This window comes from Delphinus delphis, chromosome 11 (assembly GCF_949987515.2).
Source record: "Delphinus delphis chromosome 11, mDelDel1.2, whole genome shotgun sequence".
Lineage (NCBI taxonomy): Eukaryota > Metazoa > Chordata > Mammalia > Artiodactyla > Delphinidae > Delphinus > Delphinus delphis.
Window position 1 is genome coordinate 8,285,996 of NC_082693.1, and position 17,087 is coordinate 8,303,082.

The 17,087-nt window shown below is 36.8% G+C and overlaps 1 non-coding gene across 1 annotated transcript; it reads right to left on the reverse strand.

Moving 5' to 3' along the window:
* Positions 1–9,209: 9,209 nt before the first annotated feature.
* Positions 9,210–9,316, reverse strand: LOC132434698 (U6 spliceosomal RNA). Its single transcript, XR_009521411.1, has one exon. It is a non-coding gene; the product is annotated as a U6 spliceosomal RNA (small nuclear RNA).
* Positions 9,317–17,087: the final 7,771 nt, after the last annotated feature.

A 17,087-nucleotide genomic window follows, 5' to 3' on the forward strand; every position in this document is an offset into this window, starting at 1 on the left:
GGGATTGGAAAAGGAGAGGCTATAGGTGAGATAACAGAGGGACTATTAAGGAAATTAGAACTTTTTTGAGGCTGAAAGAAAAGTCCAGGAACCAAAACAATTGTACCTTTAGAGTAATGCTTCCTAATGCAAAACAAATAAATAATTTCATGAAAATGTAAAATAAACAAAAATACATGGTTAAAATAGTGTAATAAACGACTAAAATAATAAACCACTTAAAATGAAAAATAAAAAGAGAAGCAATAGAATAAGTTTTAGCTAAAGAAAAAAGTCACATAGGTGCTTTCCTATGTCATCAGGCTAGAAATATTACTGTAGTTTCCCCATAAAACATCTTTTTTTTTTAATTGGGGTATAGCTGCTTTACACTGTCGTGTTATTTTCTACTGTACAATGAAGTGAATCAGCTATATGTATACATATATCCTTTCCCTCTTGGATCTCCCTCCCACCTCCCCCACATCCCACCCATCTAGGTCACCACAGAGCACTGAGCTCCCTGCATTATACAGCATGTTCCCACTATCTGTTTTACACACGGTAGTGTATATATGTCAATCCCCATCTCCCAGTTCATCCCACCCCCCATTCCTCCCCCCCATGTCCACATGTCTGTTCTCTATGTCTGCATCTCTATTCCTACCCTACAAATAAGTTCATCTGTACCATTTTTCTAGATTCCACGTATATGCGATAATATTTGTTTTTCTCTTTCTGACTCACTTCACTCTGTATGACAGACTCTAGGTCCATCCACGTCTCCACAAATGACCCAGTTTCATTCCTTTTTATGGCTGAGTAATATTCCATTGTCTATATGCACCACATCTTCTTTATCCATTCATCTGTCGATGGCCACTTAGGTTGCTTCTATATCCTGGCTATTGTAAATAGTGCTGCAGTGAATATTGGGATGCATGTGTCTTTTTGAATTATGGTTTTCTGGGTATATGCCCAGTAGTGGGATTGCTGGGTCATATATTGTTAGTTTTTTAAGGAACCTCCGTACTGCTCTCCATAGTGGCTGTACCAACTTACGTTCCCACCAACAGTGCAAGAAGGTTCCCTCTCGTCCACACCCTCTCCAGCATTTATTGTTTGTAGATTTTTTGATGATGGCCACTCTGACCAGTGTGAGGTGATACATCAACACTCTTTGACATAAATCACAGCAAGATCTTTTTTGACCCATTTGCTAGAATAATGGAAATAAAACCAAAAATAAACAAATGGGACCTAATTAAACTTAAAAGCTTTTGCACAGCAAAGGAAACTATAAACGAGATGAAAAGACAACCTTCAGAATGGGAGAAAATATCTGCAAATGAAGCAACTGACAAGGGATTAATCTCCAAAATATGCAAACAGCTCATGAAGCTCAATATTAAAAAAACAAACAACCCAATCAAAAAATGGGCGGGAGACCTAAATAGACATTTTTCCAAAGAAGACATACAGATGGCCAAGAGGCACATGAAAAGACGCTCAACATCACTAATTATTAGAGAAATGCAGATCAAAACTCCATAAAACATCTTGATTGAAACCGACAAGTTTGAAAATAATAGCTAAATAAAAGACAAAGCAAATCGTATCTCCTTCCACTGAATGCATGTCTGGTGGTGAGAGGTTTCCAAACAGATATAGCAGCTCCACCTACATGAAAAATGGCTGACAGACACTTTATTTTCGCCTCATTTCCTGCTCCACTGTTTACAGCCTCAGGGTTGTGTTAAATTGAACAGTTATCCCTAAACTGTGTATGCTGTCTATCGGAGGAAGACAGCAACTCCATTATTGCATTTGATAGCAGCCTTTGTAGAGGCCAGGGCTAGAAGGGGCTGGGGAGAGGGGAAGGGGAAATGTATCTGGGTATCGAAGGAAGTTTGATGACATCCTGATGTGTAACAAAATGCCTGCATCTGAAGGTGGATTTGAGTTTTGTTATGCTGTAATATTTCACAGGATTATAGAAACAAGCAGTGGGACTGTTAAGCACAGCAGATTCAGCCAAGATCAGTGCTCTTCAAACAATTTTAACTGTGACTGCAGTAAGAAATGCAGTTAACATACATACACGTGTATGTACATACAACTGAAAACAGTGATAGCTGAGCAATATTTCAACAGTTATGTGCAATGTGCACTGACATTGCTAGCTGGGATTTCCTAAACTGATTTCAAGATCTGTTAAGAGGTTGGAATCCCCAGTTCGAAAAACACCGCCCTAGATGAAAGATTGTGGGAGGAAAGCACTGGGAATTGAGATAAGTACTAATGACCACAAATAGACCTATAGGCATAGGTCTTGGAAAAGTATTCAACCCACCTATGTGTATATCAAGTGAACAAAACCAAGGGAAATCTACAAGCCTTTTAGCAAGTGAGTCTGGAAAGATTGCTGTTTGTTTGAGGATAAAGATGCAAAAAAATGGAAATACAAAAAAAATCGAAATATCAAGAAAAAATGACCAGAAAATTTAAGACTCAGAGGAAGAGCTTAAAAGTTTTTAAAAATAATTTACTAGATAAATCAGACAGAAATTTAAACTTAAAACTTCATCACCAACAAGAATCAATACAACAATTACTCAAGTGCATGTTTATTTATAAAGTGGAATACAATAGAAAAGAAGATAAGAGAAATGAATATATTCAAATATACTGAGCTGAAATAACATCATTAAAATTATCAAATATTACTTTAAAATTAAAAGTTGATAAATCTGGTTCAAGGTAGAACTACTGACATAGATAATAAGTATGAGTTAAGACCAAAATGATAATGAGGTTAAAGGAATTTGAAAAGAAATGGTTTTGATGTTCAGAGAAAGATGATCCCAAATAAATGTAACCTGTGTCTTCCACAGCATCCTAACGAATGGAAAAAGTATTATTAGGAATATAGATGTCACACTTTGCTTTTAAACTGATCCTTCTCAAACTCTTCCAAAAAATTGCAGAGGAAGGAACACTCCCAAACTCATTCTATGAGGCCACCATCACCCTGATACCAAACCTGACAAAGATACTACAAAAAAAGAAAATTACAGACCAATATTACTGGTGAATATAGATGCAAAAATCCTCAACAAAATACTAGCAAACAGAACCCAGCAACATATTAAAAGGATCATACACCATGATAAAGTGAGATTTTATCCCAGGGATGCAAGGATTCTTCAATATATGCAAATCAATTAATGTGATACATCATATTAACAAATTGAAGGATAAAAACCATATGATCATCTCAATAGATGCAGAAAAAGCTTTTGACAAAATTCAACACCATTTATGATAAAAACTCAACAGAAAGTACGCATAGAGGGAACATACTTCAACATAATAAAGGCCATATATGACAAATCCAGAGCAAACATCATTCTCAATGGTGAAAAACTGAAGGCATGTTCTCTAAGATCAGGAACAAGACAAGGATGTCCACTCTTGCCACTTTTGTTCAACGTAGTTTTGGAAGTCCTAGCCACAGCAATCAGAGAAGAAAAAGAAAAAAAAGAATACAAATTGGAAAAGAAGAATAAAACTCACTGTTTGCAGATGACATGGTACTATACATAGAGAATCCTAAAGATGCCACGAGAAAACTTCTAGAGCTAATCAGTGAATTCGGTAAAGCTATAAGGTACAAAATTAACACACAGAAATCTCTTGCATTCCTATACACTAACAGATCAGAAAGAAAAATTAAGGAAAAAAATCCCATTTATCATTGCAACAAAATGAATAAAATACCTAGGAATAAACCTACCTGAGGAGGTAAAAACCTGTACTCAGAAAACTGTAAGACACTGATGAAAGAAATCAAAGATGACACAAACAGATAGAGAGATATACCATGTTCTTGGATTGGAAGAATGAATATTGTGAAAATGACTATACTATCCAAAGCAATCTACAGATTCAATGCAATCCCTATCAAATTACCAATGGCATTTTTTACAGAACTAGAACAAAAAAATTTACAATCTGTATGGAGACACAGAAGACCCCGAATAGACCAAGCAATCTTGAGGGGAAAAATAATGGAGCTGGAGAAATCAGGCTCCCTGACTTCAGACTATACTGCAAAGCTACAGTAATCAAGACAGTATGGTACTGGCACAAAAACAGAAATATAGATCAATGGAACAGGATAGAAAGCCCAGAGATAAACCCACGCACATATGGTCACCTTATCTTTGACAAAGGAGGCAAAAATGTACAATGGAGAAAAGACAGCCTCTTCAATAAGTGGCAATGGGAAAACTAGACAGCTACATATAAAAGAATGAAATTAGAACACTCCTTAACACCACATACAAAAATAAACTCAAAATGGATTAAAGATCTAAATGTAAGACCGGACACTATAAAACTCTTAGAGGAAAACATAGGAAGAACAGTCTTTGACATAAATCACAGCAAGATCTTTTTTGACCTGCCTCTTAGAGTAATGGAAATAAAAACAAAAATAAACAAATGAAACTTCAAAGCTTTTGCACAGCAAAGGAGACCATAAGCAAGACAAAAAACAACGCTCAGAATGGGCGAAAATGTTTGCAAACGAATCAACAGACAAAGGATTAATCTCCAAAATATATAAACAGCTCATGCAGCTCAATATTAGAAAAACAAAGAAGCCAATCAAAAAATGGGCAGAAGACCTAAATAGACATTTCTCCAGAGAAGACATACGGATGGCCAAGAGGCACATGAAAAGCTGCTGGGCATCAGTAATTATTAGAGAAATGCAAATCAAAACTACAATGAGGTATCACCTCACACTGGTTAGAAGGGCATCATCAGAAAAATCTACAGACAGCAAATGCTGGAGAGGGTGTGGAGAAAAGGAAACCCTCTTGCACTGTTGGTGGGAATGTAAATTGATACAGCCACTATGGGGAACAGTATGGAGGTTAGTTGAAAAACTAAAACAGAACTACCATATGACTCAGCCATCCCACTACTGGCCATATAACCGGAAAACCATAATTCAAAAAGATGTATGTACCCCAATGTTCACTGCAGCACTATTTACAATAGCCAGGTCATGGAAACAACCTAAATGCCCATCAACAGATGAATGGATTAAGAAGATATGGTACATATATACAATGGAATATTACTCAGCCATAGAAAGGAACGAAATTGGGTCATTTGTAGAGACGTGGATGGACCTAGAGAATGTCATACAGAGTGAAGTAAGTCAGAAAGAGAAAAACAAATATCATATATTAATGCATATATGTGGAACCTAGAAAAATGGTACAGATGAACCAGTTTGCAGCGCAGAAATAGAGACACAGATGTAGAGAACAAACATGGGCACCAAGGGTTGAAAGTGGGGGTGGGGGTGGGGTTGGTGGTGTGAATTGGGAGATTGGGATTGACATATATACACTAATATGTATAAAACAGATAACTAATAAGAACATGCTGTATAAAAAATAAGTAAATTAAATTAAATTTAAAAAAGTAAACCACCTTCCCCATGACACCTGTAGCAGACAAAGCCAAGGCTCTTCCCAGATTCCTTCCATACTTTCACTAGTTCTTCGCACCCACCCCCAGCTTCACCGTGCTTTGCTTCTAAGTTTGCATCTGTGAACTTTTTCAGAGGTCTGTCTTGGGCTCCTTGACAAGTTCCTAGGGGTTTACCTCTGCCTTGGGTGTTGTCCATCACCAGCGACTCCCTGGTGCTGGAGTATGAAAGCTTAGCTTCCTTTCCTAAAAGTGGGACAAACTCTGAAGTGTAATTGATGCTACGGATCTTCCTGCCAGATCAGGCTGAAGTTAAGGCTTTGTCCAAAATCAGTTGCCCCCTTGCCTGGCTTCTTCCCTTCTATGCCCTTCTTTCCCCAACTCCTTTTTTTTTTTGGTGTCTTCTGGAGGCACTTTCTTAATAACTCACTGGTTCATTTTTTCCTGTCTCAGGATCAGATTTTGGGGAAGGTGACCTAAGAGAATACCTCCCTTGATAACTAAAATATGAAGCAACCATAATGCTTTCGTTCACTCATTACGTTAATTAACTTATTCACTCGTTATATAATATTATTCACTCATTACATAATATTTTTCACTCATATAATTCACCCAGTCACTCATTATTACCCAGAACATAACAAGTTTTTTATTATATTGATTTTTTTCAACCTTATTAAAATATGAAGTTTCTACCGGATACATTACTACATCATTCACTATTGATTTGAAAGACGGGGATTTCCATGGAATCATGAATAAATGTTTTTAATAATGTCAAATAGTTTAAGTAAGTTTTAAATTTTATTATAAATAGTTTAATATAAAATAAACATACTCGTTAAAGAAAATTAAGGGAAAGACTCCTAAGATGAAAACAAGTTAGCTATAAACAAATTATAGAAATATCCTAAAACAGTGCATGGCTTGTGTGCTTGAAATCTGTGTATATATTTTCCAAGTAAACTCTCCTTATTGATTCTCCACTTTTTTCCTTCTTTTAAAACTTTACACAGGCTACAATAGGTGTTTTAGAATGTCAACGCCCTGGGAAATACTTCAGATAGTACATAATACTAGATCACACACTGTTAAGTTTTATAACTATTTTTTCAATCAGAGGACACCCTTATTATAAGAAATATGCTTTTGAAAATCTCAATTTAAAACTCATTTAATTCATACTTATCTTGTTAAAAGATGACATGTGTTTTTGTGTACTATTAAGTATAGTCCCCATGTGGCCAGAGCATCACTAACTTATAGTATACTCAGTTTGCTAACTTTAAAACTATGAAAATGGAAATATTTTTGTCGGTTTAAAAATATGAGGAGATATTTTCATTAAAGTTATACACACAGAGATTTTTTAAAATATATGTATTTTCCCATCACACTCTTTCAAAATCACCTAATTCAATTTTGTATGTCATAGATATTTCTAGTAAAATAATGACCAGATAGCACAAAATTATCAAAATAGGACAAAAAACTTCTTTCTTTATGGGATGACAGCAACTGTCAGTATAAACATAATACTCTTTTCTAGCCAGAGGACGTGCTATCCTTTACTCTGGTTAGTAAAGGTAACTGCAAATAACCTCCACTTCTAATGCAATGAAGTTTAGAGGTTTGTTTTAGGAGCTTAAAACATCTTTCAAATTTTTGATGAAAAACTTTTTTCTCTATTCAGGTTCCCAATCTCTTTACAGATTTACCTGTGAGTAAATCTTTCAAGAAAGAAAATTGCTTATTGTCTTAAATTTTGTGTTCCAACAAGGATAAACACTTTAAACCAATGCAATGAAACTCCTACTGTAGAATTACAGGACTCAAGGACTATTACTGGTGATTTTCTTATGGGAGTGACCTCCTGCAACCTGAAATCATGCGAGGTAAAAATCTACTCCCAATTTCTTAAGGCCTGCTTCGTTGTCACTGCCTATAAGCTAGCAGGCAAATAAATGGTTATCCTGTCCTTGTTCCTGATCTCTGAGTTAAATTTCATTGTTTGCTTTTTCTTTGGTCTTGGCAAATTTGGGCAGACGTGATGACAACACTCAAACTAGGTCAGACTAGGTTCTGGAATAGCATTAATTCCAAATGTAGGATATTTCTGTGCAGGATAAATACCAAATGTGAAGTTGGAACACATAAAGTCAAAAAATGCATCTGGATAATTTATGGGTCCTCTCTTTAAAATAATCTAAATAGCTAACTTTGCATCAACTTAGCCATCAATAACTTCCCATAAAATGTTTAGCCTGGATTGATGCTGTATCTTTTGTAATTTCTCAGAGGGCCAGAGAGAGATGAAGGTCTAGATATCAAACTGCAGATCCTAGTCACATACGAAGCTACAACAATCTAAATGTGCTTTGCAATTTTAACACAATGCAATAGTTAATATCACAATATACTTTGTTTTCAAAAGCAACATGACACTGGGTAAGCTAAGAATATTTGAAGCATTATATCTCAGACACTAAAGGTCAATTTTTTGGAAAACTGTATATCCTCCATTGTGTAAGATTCATTATTCATCTTTTGTGCTACATTATAACCCAGCGTCTTAGGCCCTCTACTAGAAAATAGATGGGATGAGGAAACAGAAACTCATTTTTATGTTTCTGGGCTGTTGGAAGTAGGCAGAGGTTGAAAAGAATCAACCTTTTCAACCTCTGCCTTCTTCAGCTCTTAGCAAGAATCCCAGAAATCTTCCAATTTTGTCCCTAGCCTTATTTCTTGAAATATTTCCTACAGGAAAGGAAGCATATTATCAGTTAATAATGTCAGCTGCTAAGGATAATCTTCTTCAGCCTGTTTTCATCATTGTATAATCCCCCCCCCTTCCCCCCCCCGGTCTACAGAAAATAGCTCTTCAGCTCCATAGCCCAGGCTCTTCTGTAACTCTTTTATTCACTTGAACTTGTTTTCCTCCCTTCTGGTTTTTTTTTCTTCACTGCAAGTAAGTCTATCCAATTCTCGTCTTAAGGCACGATTTTGAATTAATTCTACCTCTGTGCTTTTTCATGCAGCATTCATCTCATCAGAAATGTCTTCTTTTGACTGTAGTAATCTGTGCCTAAGAACTTCTTCTAGACCAAGAAGATGAGAAAAGACTTCTCAGCTTATTTCCATGCCATGCTGATCATTCTATCACTGGGCAATTCTTTAAGCGCTAGAGTTCTCTTACCTGTTCTTGATACTCTTTTTTTGTTTTGTTTTTGGGGTTTTTTTTTTGCGGTACGCGGGCCTCTCACTGTTGTGGCCTCTCCCGTTGCGGAGCACAGACTCCGGACACGCAGGCTCAGTGGCCATGGCTCACGGGCCCAGCCGCTCCGCGGCATGTGGGATCTTCCCGGACCGGGGCACGAACCCGTGTCCCCTGCATCGGCAGGCGGACTCCCAACCACTGCGCCACCAGGGAAGCCCTGTTCTTGATACTCTTTATTGCTGTTTTACTTATAATTCAACTGTCAGCTTATAAATTTGTATACGCTGTCACTTAGTGATTCCAAAACTTGATTATTATTCCAATCAACCAAGGAACGCTTTAAAAATACAGTTTCCAAGGCTCCCCACCCCAGACTTATTGAAACTAAATCTCTAGCTTTTATGCTACATAATCTATATTTTCAAATCCCTTTGTTGAGTATGATTGACATGCAGAATGCCATGTATTTAATGTTCAGAAGACAAGTATATATCTATGGGGAAAAAAATTGAAATGTTTCATGATTTTGTGTATTCTCCTTATATAGGGGGCATGCTAATCTTCTCTGTATCATTCTAATTTTAGTGTATGTGCTGCTGAAGTGAACACTTCAATCTATATTTTTATTTTATATTTCAAGCAAACTTTGTAATGGATTTTAAACGACCGATTTGCTAGGCATGTATTGTGTACCATCAATTTAGATATCCTATAAATTATATTAGTTGAGTTTAATGAAATTTAGATGCACTCACCTTTCTGTCCAGGCTTGTAGATGGGCATCTGTCTGAAAAAGACCATGTTTTCTTGGGGCCTGCTTGCTACCAGTCTTCTCTCTTCCTGACTGAGCGTTGCTCCTTTAGCAGAGAATGTAATGAAAGCCAGTGTGGCCTGAGAAAACTAGGGGGCAAATAAATACAAGATTACTGTCTGTTTTATCAAAAAATCCCTCCCTTGGGCTTCCCTGGTGGCGCAGTGGTTGAGAGTCCGCCTGCCGATGCAGGGGACACGGGTTCGTGCCCCGGTCCGGGAAGACCCCACATGCCGCGGAGTGGCTGGGCCCGTGAGCCATGGCCGCTGAGCCTGTGCGTCCGGAGCCTGTGCTCCGCAACGGGAGAGGCCACAACAGTGAGAGGCCCGCGTACCGCAAAAAAAAAAAAAAAAAAAAAAATCCCTCCCACTATGCGTTGGCATCACTAAAAGTTTTTTTGTTTGTTTGTTTGTTTTGGTTTTTTTGTATGATATATTTTTGCATGCCAAATATATTCCGAATATTCCAAATTAAGAGAAAATAAGTAACCCCGGACCTCAAATTTTTAATGTAATGAAGATAAGAAAAATAAAGATAATAACCAACACCATTTATTATTGTTGGAATTACCCTTTATTGCTCCAAATAGTTTATGAATGTAGCAAGGTACATAAAGTGACACTTATTCATTAATTTATTCAGCAAGGGAAACTGCCACCTTGAAGCTATTCTTAGACTGTTCCCTTGAAATGGAGACAGAAAGCCACCTATGTAAACATAAGGCAAGCTGACACCCACTGCTGCTGAGCAAGAATGCAACACAATGTTCACTAGTTGCTTTTTTCTTACTTCCTCCCTCCCCCCATTACTTTTTTCGAGGTTGCACCTCTTTTTATTCCTTGATAAACAGAGCTCAGGGAAGTGGTGCAGCAATTTGCTTTAGAAACTTAAGAGGACTTCTGGGAGATAAAGAAACCACCTTCCTGTTCACAGTTAGGGAAACTTGTTGAAATGGATTTGTGTGGACTTAAGTAAGCCTTTATCAAGGTCTAGTGATCTGTAAAATAAAGGTCTCCTGGCAGAACACCGAAGTATTACTTTTTTTTTTTTGCATTGCATTCTATTTTTTCCTTTTCCAAGAATATTGCCAAGTATTTTGTGTTACTTTATCCCTAGGAATTTGACTCAATACGAAACACTTGAAGACGATCTCATGCTTGCTGTGATTACATCACATATCACAAAGAAATCTTCCGCTGAGCTCTTCTCTAATATGCCCTTTTACTGTAAATGGCAGGAAATCCATTCCACACTACCAATAGACCAACTCTTTTTTTCCCCTAAAATGCAAATTAACTATACATGTCCTCTTTAAAAACTTTTGAATGGTCCATAATTACCTACAGGATAAATCCCAAACTCATTAGTAAGTTTCTTCTTAAGAAAGTTCTTAAGGTTTCCAACTTTAGCATCCACCACTTCCCCACAGACACTTTGTCTTTTTTCCATGAAAACATTAGCATTTTCTTACGTGAGCCACACACGTATATACGTGTGTTAGATGCCTGTGCTAAATACTCTGCCTAGAATGTCTCTCTCCATCATGACCTTTCTGCCAGGAATATACCTCCTGCTTCATGATTCACTTCAAACTTTCATGAATACGCAGATGAAATTACTTTGTGCAGCTTTGAACTCCCGTAACTTAGGCACATATCTTTATTACAGAATTTCACGTTCCACTATAATTGTTTGTTCTGATGTTATACCTGCACTAAGCTGTGAGGATCTTAAAAGCACTGCTGGTATGTTTTATTATGGTTAACTTCCAATGGCTGGAATATTATAGGCCCTTAATGAATGCTAATGGTATTTGAAATCTTTAATAAATGCAAGCGTCTTTTGAATCCAGTCTGGCTTTCAGCCAATTTATGATGTGTTTGAACTAACCACTTTTTCTTCAGTTTTATTGAGATATAATTATTAACACTGTATAAGTTTAAGGTGTACAACACAATGTTGACATACATATTGTGGAATGAGTACCACAATAAGTTTAGCTAGCATCTATCATCTGATATAAATACAAAAAATAAGAAAAGGTTTTTTCTTTGTGATGAGAACTCTTAGGATTTATTCTCTGAACTTTCAAATATACCACACAACAGTGTTAACTGTAGTCATCATGTTGAATATTACATCCCTAGTATTACATCCCTTATAACTGGAAGCTTGTACTTTTTGACCACCTTCATCCAATTTACCTCCCCCGACTCCTGCCTCTGGTAACTACAAATCCAATCTCTTTTTCTATGAATTTGGCATTTTTGTGTTTGTTTTTAGATTTCACATATAAGTGAAATCATACGGTATTCATCTTTCTCTGTCTGACTTTTTTTCAGTTAGCATAATAATGTCCTCAAAGTCCATCCATTTTGTCACAAATGACATGGTTTCTTTCTTTTTTTGGCTGAAAAATGTTCCATTGTATGTATAAACCACAAAGAATGAAGTACTCTTGATCTCCAAACTTTTAAAGCAGAAACCCATTTCTTGGGGCGCTTTCTGTCCAAGAATCAGACACTGTTTTTTTGATGCAGAAAGATGCAACTTTCCAACCAATAATACCTTCTGCTGGGTCCCACTGTTGCACATTCCAGGTAATTAAAAGGAGTAAAGCTAAACATCACCTGATATTCAGAGTGTGGTCAACTTAATGAGGTATTATTTTGGTTTTTTTTTCTGTTTAACATCTTTATTGGACTATAATTGCTTTACAATGGTGTGTTAGTTTCTGCTTTACAGGGAGATATGTTCCCATATCTCTTCCCTCTTGCGTCTCCCTCCCTCCCACCCTCCCTATCCCACCCCTCTAGGTGGTCACAAAGCACCAAGCTGATCTCCCTGTGCTATGCGGCTGCTTCCCACTAGCTATCTACCTTACGTTTGTTAGTGTATATATGTCCATGCCTCTCTCTCGCTTTGTCACACCTTCCCCTTCCCCCTCCCCATATCCTCAAGTCCATTCTCTAGTAGGTCTCTGTCTTTATTCCTGTCTTACCCCTAGGTTCTTCATGACATTTTTTTTCCTTAAATTCCATACATATGTGTTAGCATACGGTATTTGTCTCTCTCTTTCTGACTTACTTCACTCTGTATGACATACTCTAGGTCTATCCACCTCATGACTAATAGCTCAATTTCGTTTCTTTTTATGGCTGAGTAATATTCCATTGTATATATGTGCCACATCTTCTCTATCCATCCATCCGATGATGGACACTTAGGTTCCATCTCTGGGCTATTGTAAATAGAGCTGCAATGAACATTTTGGTACATGACTCTTTTTGAATTATGGTTTTCTCAGGGTATATGCCCAGTAGTGGGATTGCTGGGTCATATGGTACTTCTATTTTTAGTTTTTTAAGGAACCTCCATACTGTTCTCCACAGTGGCTGTATCAATTTACATTCCCACCAACAGTGCAAGAGGGTTTCCTTTTCTCCACACCCTCTCCAGCATTTATTGTTTCTAGATTTTTTGATGATGGCCATTCTGACTGGTGTGAGATGATATCTCATTGTAGTTTTGATTTGCATTTCTCTAATGATTAGTGATGTTGAACATTCTTTCATGTGTTTGTTGGCAGTCTGTATATCTTCTTTGGAGAAATGTCTATTTAGGTCTTCTGCCCAGTTTTGGATTGGGTTGTTTGTTTTTTTGTTATTAAGCTGCATGAGCTGCTTATAAATTTTGGAGATTAATCCTTTGTCAGTTGCTTCATTTGCAAATATTTTCTCCCATTCTGAGGGTTGTCTTTTGGTGTTATTTATGGTTTCCTTTGCTGTGCAAAAGCTGTTAAGTTTCATTAGGTCCCATTTATTTATTTTTGTTTTTATTTCCATTTCTCTAGGAGGTGGGTCAAAAAGGATCTTGCTGGGATTTATGTCATAGAGTGTTCTGCCTATGTTTTCCTCTAAGAGTTTGATAGTTTCTGGCCTTACATTTAGGTCTTTAATCCATTTTGAGCTTATTTTGGTGTATGGTGTTAGGGAGTGATCTAATCTCATACTTTTACATGTACCTGTCCAGTTTTCCCAGCACCACTTATTGAAGAGGCTGTTCTTTCTCCACTGTACATTCTTGCCTCCTTTATCAAAGATAAGGTGACCATATGTGCGTGGGTTTATCTCTGGGCTTTCTATCCTGTTCCATTGATCTATATTTCTGTTTTTGTGCCAGTACCATACTGTCTTGATTACTGTAGCTTTGCAGTATAGTCTGAAGTCAGGGAGCCTGATTCCTCCAGCTCCATTTTTTGTTCTCAAGATTGCTTTGGCTATTCGGGGTCTTTTGTGTTTCCATACAAATTGTGAAATTTTTTGTTCTAGTTCTGTGAAAAATGCCAGTGGTAGTTTGATAGGGATTGCATTGAATCTGTAGATTGCTTTGGGTAGTACAGTCATTTTCACAATGTTGATTCTTCCAATCCAAGAACATGGTATATCTCTCCATCTATTTGTATCATCTTTAATTTCTTTCATCAGTGTCTTATAATTTTCTGCATACAGGTCTTTTGTCTCCTTAGGTAGGTTTATTCCTAGATATTTTATTATTTTTGTTGCAATGGTAAATGGGAGTGTTTTCTTGATTTCACTTTCAGATTTTTCATCATTAGTGTATAGGAATGCCAGAGATTTCTGTGCATTAATTTTGTATCCTGCTACTTTACCAAATTCATTGATTAGCTCTAGTAGTTTTCTGGTAGCATCTTTAGGATTCTCTATGTATAGTATCATGTCATCTGCAAACAGTGACAGCTTTACTTCTTCTTTTCTGATTTGGATTCCTTTTATTTCCTTTTCTTCTCTGATTGCTGTGGTTAAAACTTCCAAAACTATGTTGAATAAGAGTGGTGAGAGTGGGCAACCTTGTCTTGTCCCTGATCTTAGTGGAAATGGTTTCAGTTTTTCACCATTGAGGACAATGTCGGCTGTGGCTTTGTCATATATGGCCTTTATTATGTTGAGGAAAATCCCCTCTATGCCTACTTTCTGCAGGGTTTTTATCATAAGTGGGTGTTGAATTTTGTCGAAAGCTTTCTCTGCATCTCTTGAGATGATCATATGGTTTTTCTCCTTCAATTTGTTAATATGGTGTATCACGTTGATTGATTTGCGTATATTGAAGAATCCTTGCATTCCTGGAATAAACCCCACTTGATCATGGTGTATGATCCGTTTAATGTGCTGTTGGATTCTGTTTGCTAGTATTTTGTTGAGGATTTTCGCATCTATGTTCATCAGTGATATTGGCCTGTAGTTTTCTTTCTTTGTGATATCCTTGTCTGGTTTTGGTATCAGGGTGATGGTGGCCTCATAGAATGAGTTTGGGAGTATTCCTCCCTCTGCTATATTTTGGAAGAGTTTGAGAAGGATAGGTGTTAGCTCTTCTCTAAATGTTTGATAGAATTCGCCTGTGAAGCCATCTGGTCCTGGGCTTTTGTTTGTTGGAAGATTTCAATCACAGTTTCAATTTCAGTGCTTGTAATTGGTCTGTTCATATTTTCTATTTCTTCCTGATTCAGTTTTGGCAGGTTGTGCATTTCTAAGAATTTGTCCATTTCTTCCAGGTTGTCCATTTTATTGGCATAGAGGTGCTTGTAGTAATCTCTCATGATCTTTTGTATTTCTGCAGTGTCAGTTGTTACTTCTCCTTTTTCATTTCTAATTCTATTGATTTGAGTCTTCTCCCTTTTTTTCTTGATGAGTCTGGCTAATGGTTTATCAATTTTGTTTATCTTCTCAAAGAACCAGCTTCTAGTTTTATTGAACTTTGCTATCGTTTCCTTCATTTATTTCTGATCTGATTTTTATGATTTCTTTCCTTCTGCTAACTTTGGGTTCTTTTTGTTCTTCTTTCTCTAATTGCTTTAGGTGCAAGGTTAGGTTGTTTATTTGAGATGCTTCCTGTTTCTTAAGGTAGGATTGTATTGCTATAAACTTCCCTCTTAGAACTGCTTTTGCTGCATTCCATAGATTTTGGGTCGTCGTGTCTCCATTGTCACTTGTTTCTAGGTATTTTTTGATTTCCTCTTTGATTTCTTCAGTGATCACTTCGTTATTAAGTAGTGTACTGTTTAGCCTCCATGTGTTTCTATTTTTTACAGATCTTTTCCTGTAATTGATATCTAGTCTCATAGCGTTGTGGTCGGAAAAGATACTTGATACAATTTCAATTTTCTTAAATTTACCAATGCTTGATTTGTGACCCAAGATATGATCTATCCTAGAGAATGTTCCATGAGCACTTGAGAAGAAAGTGTATTCTGTTGTTTTTGGATGGAATGTCCTATAAATATCAATTAAATCCTTCTTGTTTAATGTATCATTTAAAGCTTGTGTTTCCTTGGTGAAAGTGGGGTGTTAAAGTCCCCTACTATGAATGTGTTACTGTTGATTTCCCCTTTTATGGCTGTTAGTATTTGCCTTATGTATTGAGGTGCTCCTATGTTGGGTGCATAAATATTTACAATTGTTATATCTTCTTCCTGGATCGATCCTTTGATCATTATGTAGTGTCCTTCTTTGTCTCTTCTAATAGTATTTATTTTAATGTCTATTTTGTCTGATATGAGAATTGCTACTCCAGCTTTCTTTTGGTTTCCATTTGCATGAAATATCTTTTTCCATCCCCTTACTTTCAGTCTGTATGTGTCTCTAGGTCTGAAGTGGGTCTCTTGTAGACAGCAACTATATGGGTCTTGTTTTTGTATCCATTCAGCCAATATGTGTCTTTTGGTGGGAGCATTAGTCCATTTACATTTAAGGTAATTATTGATATGTATGTTCCTATTCCCATTTTCTTAATTGTTTTGGGTTCGTTATTGTAGGTCTTTCCCTTCTCTTGTGTTTCTTGCCTAGAGAAGTTCCTTTAGCAGTTGTTGTAGAGCTGGTTTGGTGGTGCTGAACTCTCTCAGCTTTTGCTTGTCTGTAAAGGTTTTAATTTCTCCATCAAATCTGAATGAGATCCTTGCTGGGTAGAGTAATCTTGGTTGTAGGTTTTTCTCCTTCATCACTTTAAATATGTCCTGCCAGTCCCTTCTGGCTTGCAGAGTTTCTGCTGAAAGATCAGCTGTTAACCTTATGGGGATTCCCTTGTGTGTTATTTGTTGGTTTTCCCTTGCTGCTTTTAATATGTTTTCTTTGTATTTAATTTTTGACAGTTTGATTAATATGTGTCTTGGCGTGTTTCTCCTTGAATTTATCCTGTATGGGACTCTTTGTGCTTCCTGGACTTGATTAACTATTTCCTTTCCCATATTAGGGAAGTTTTCAACTATAATCTCTTCAAATATTTTCAGTCCCTTTCTTTTTCTCTTCTTCTTCTGGAACCCCTATAATTCGAATGTTGGTGTGTTTAATGTTGTCCCAGAGGCCTCTGAGACTGTCCTCAGTTCTTTTCATTCTTTTGTCTTTATTCTGCTCTGCAGTAGTTATTTCCACTATTTTATCTTCCAGGTCACTTATCTGTTCTTCTGCCTCAGTTATTCTGCTATTGATCCTATCTAGAGTAATTTTCATTTCATTTATTGTGTTGTTCATCATCGTTTTTTTCATCTTTAGTTCT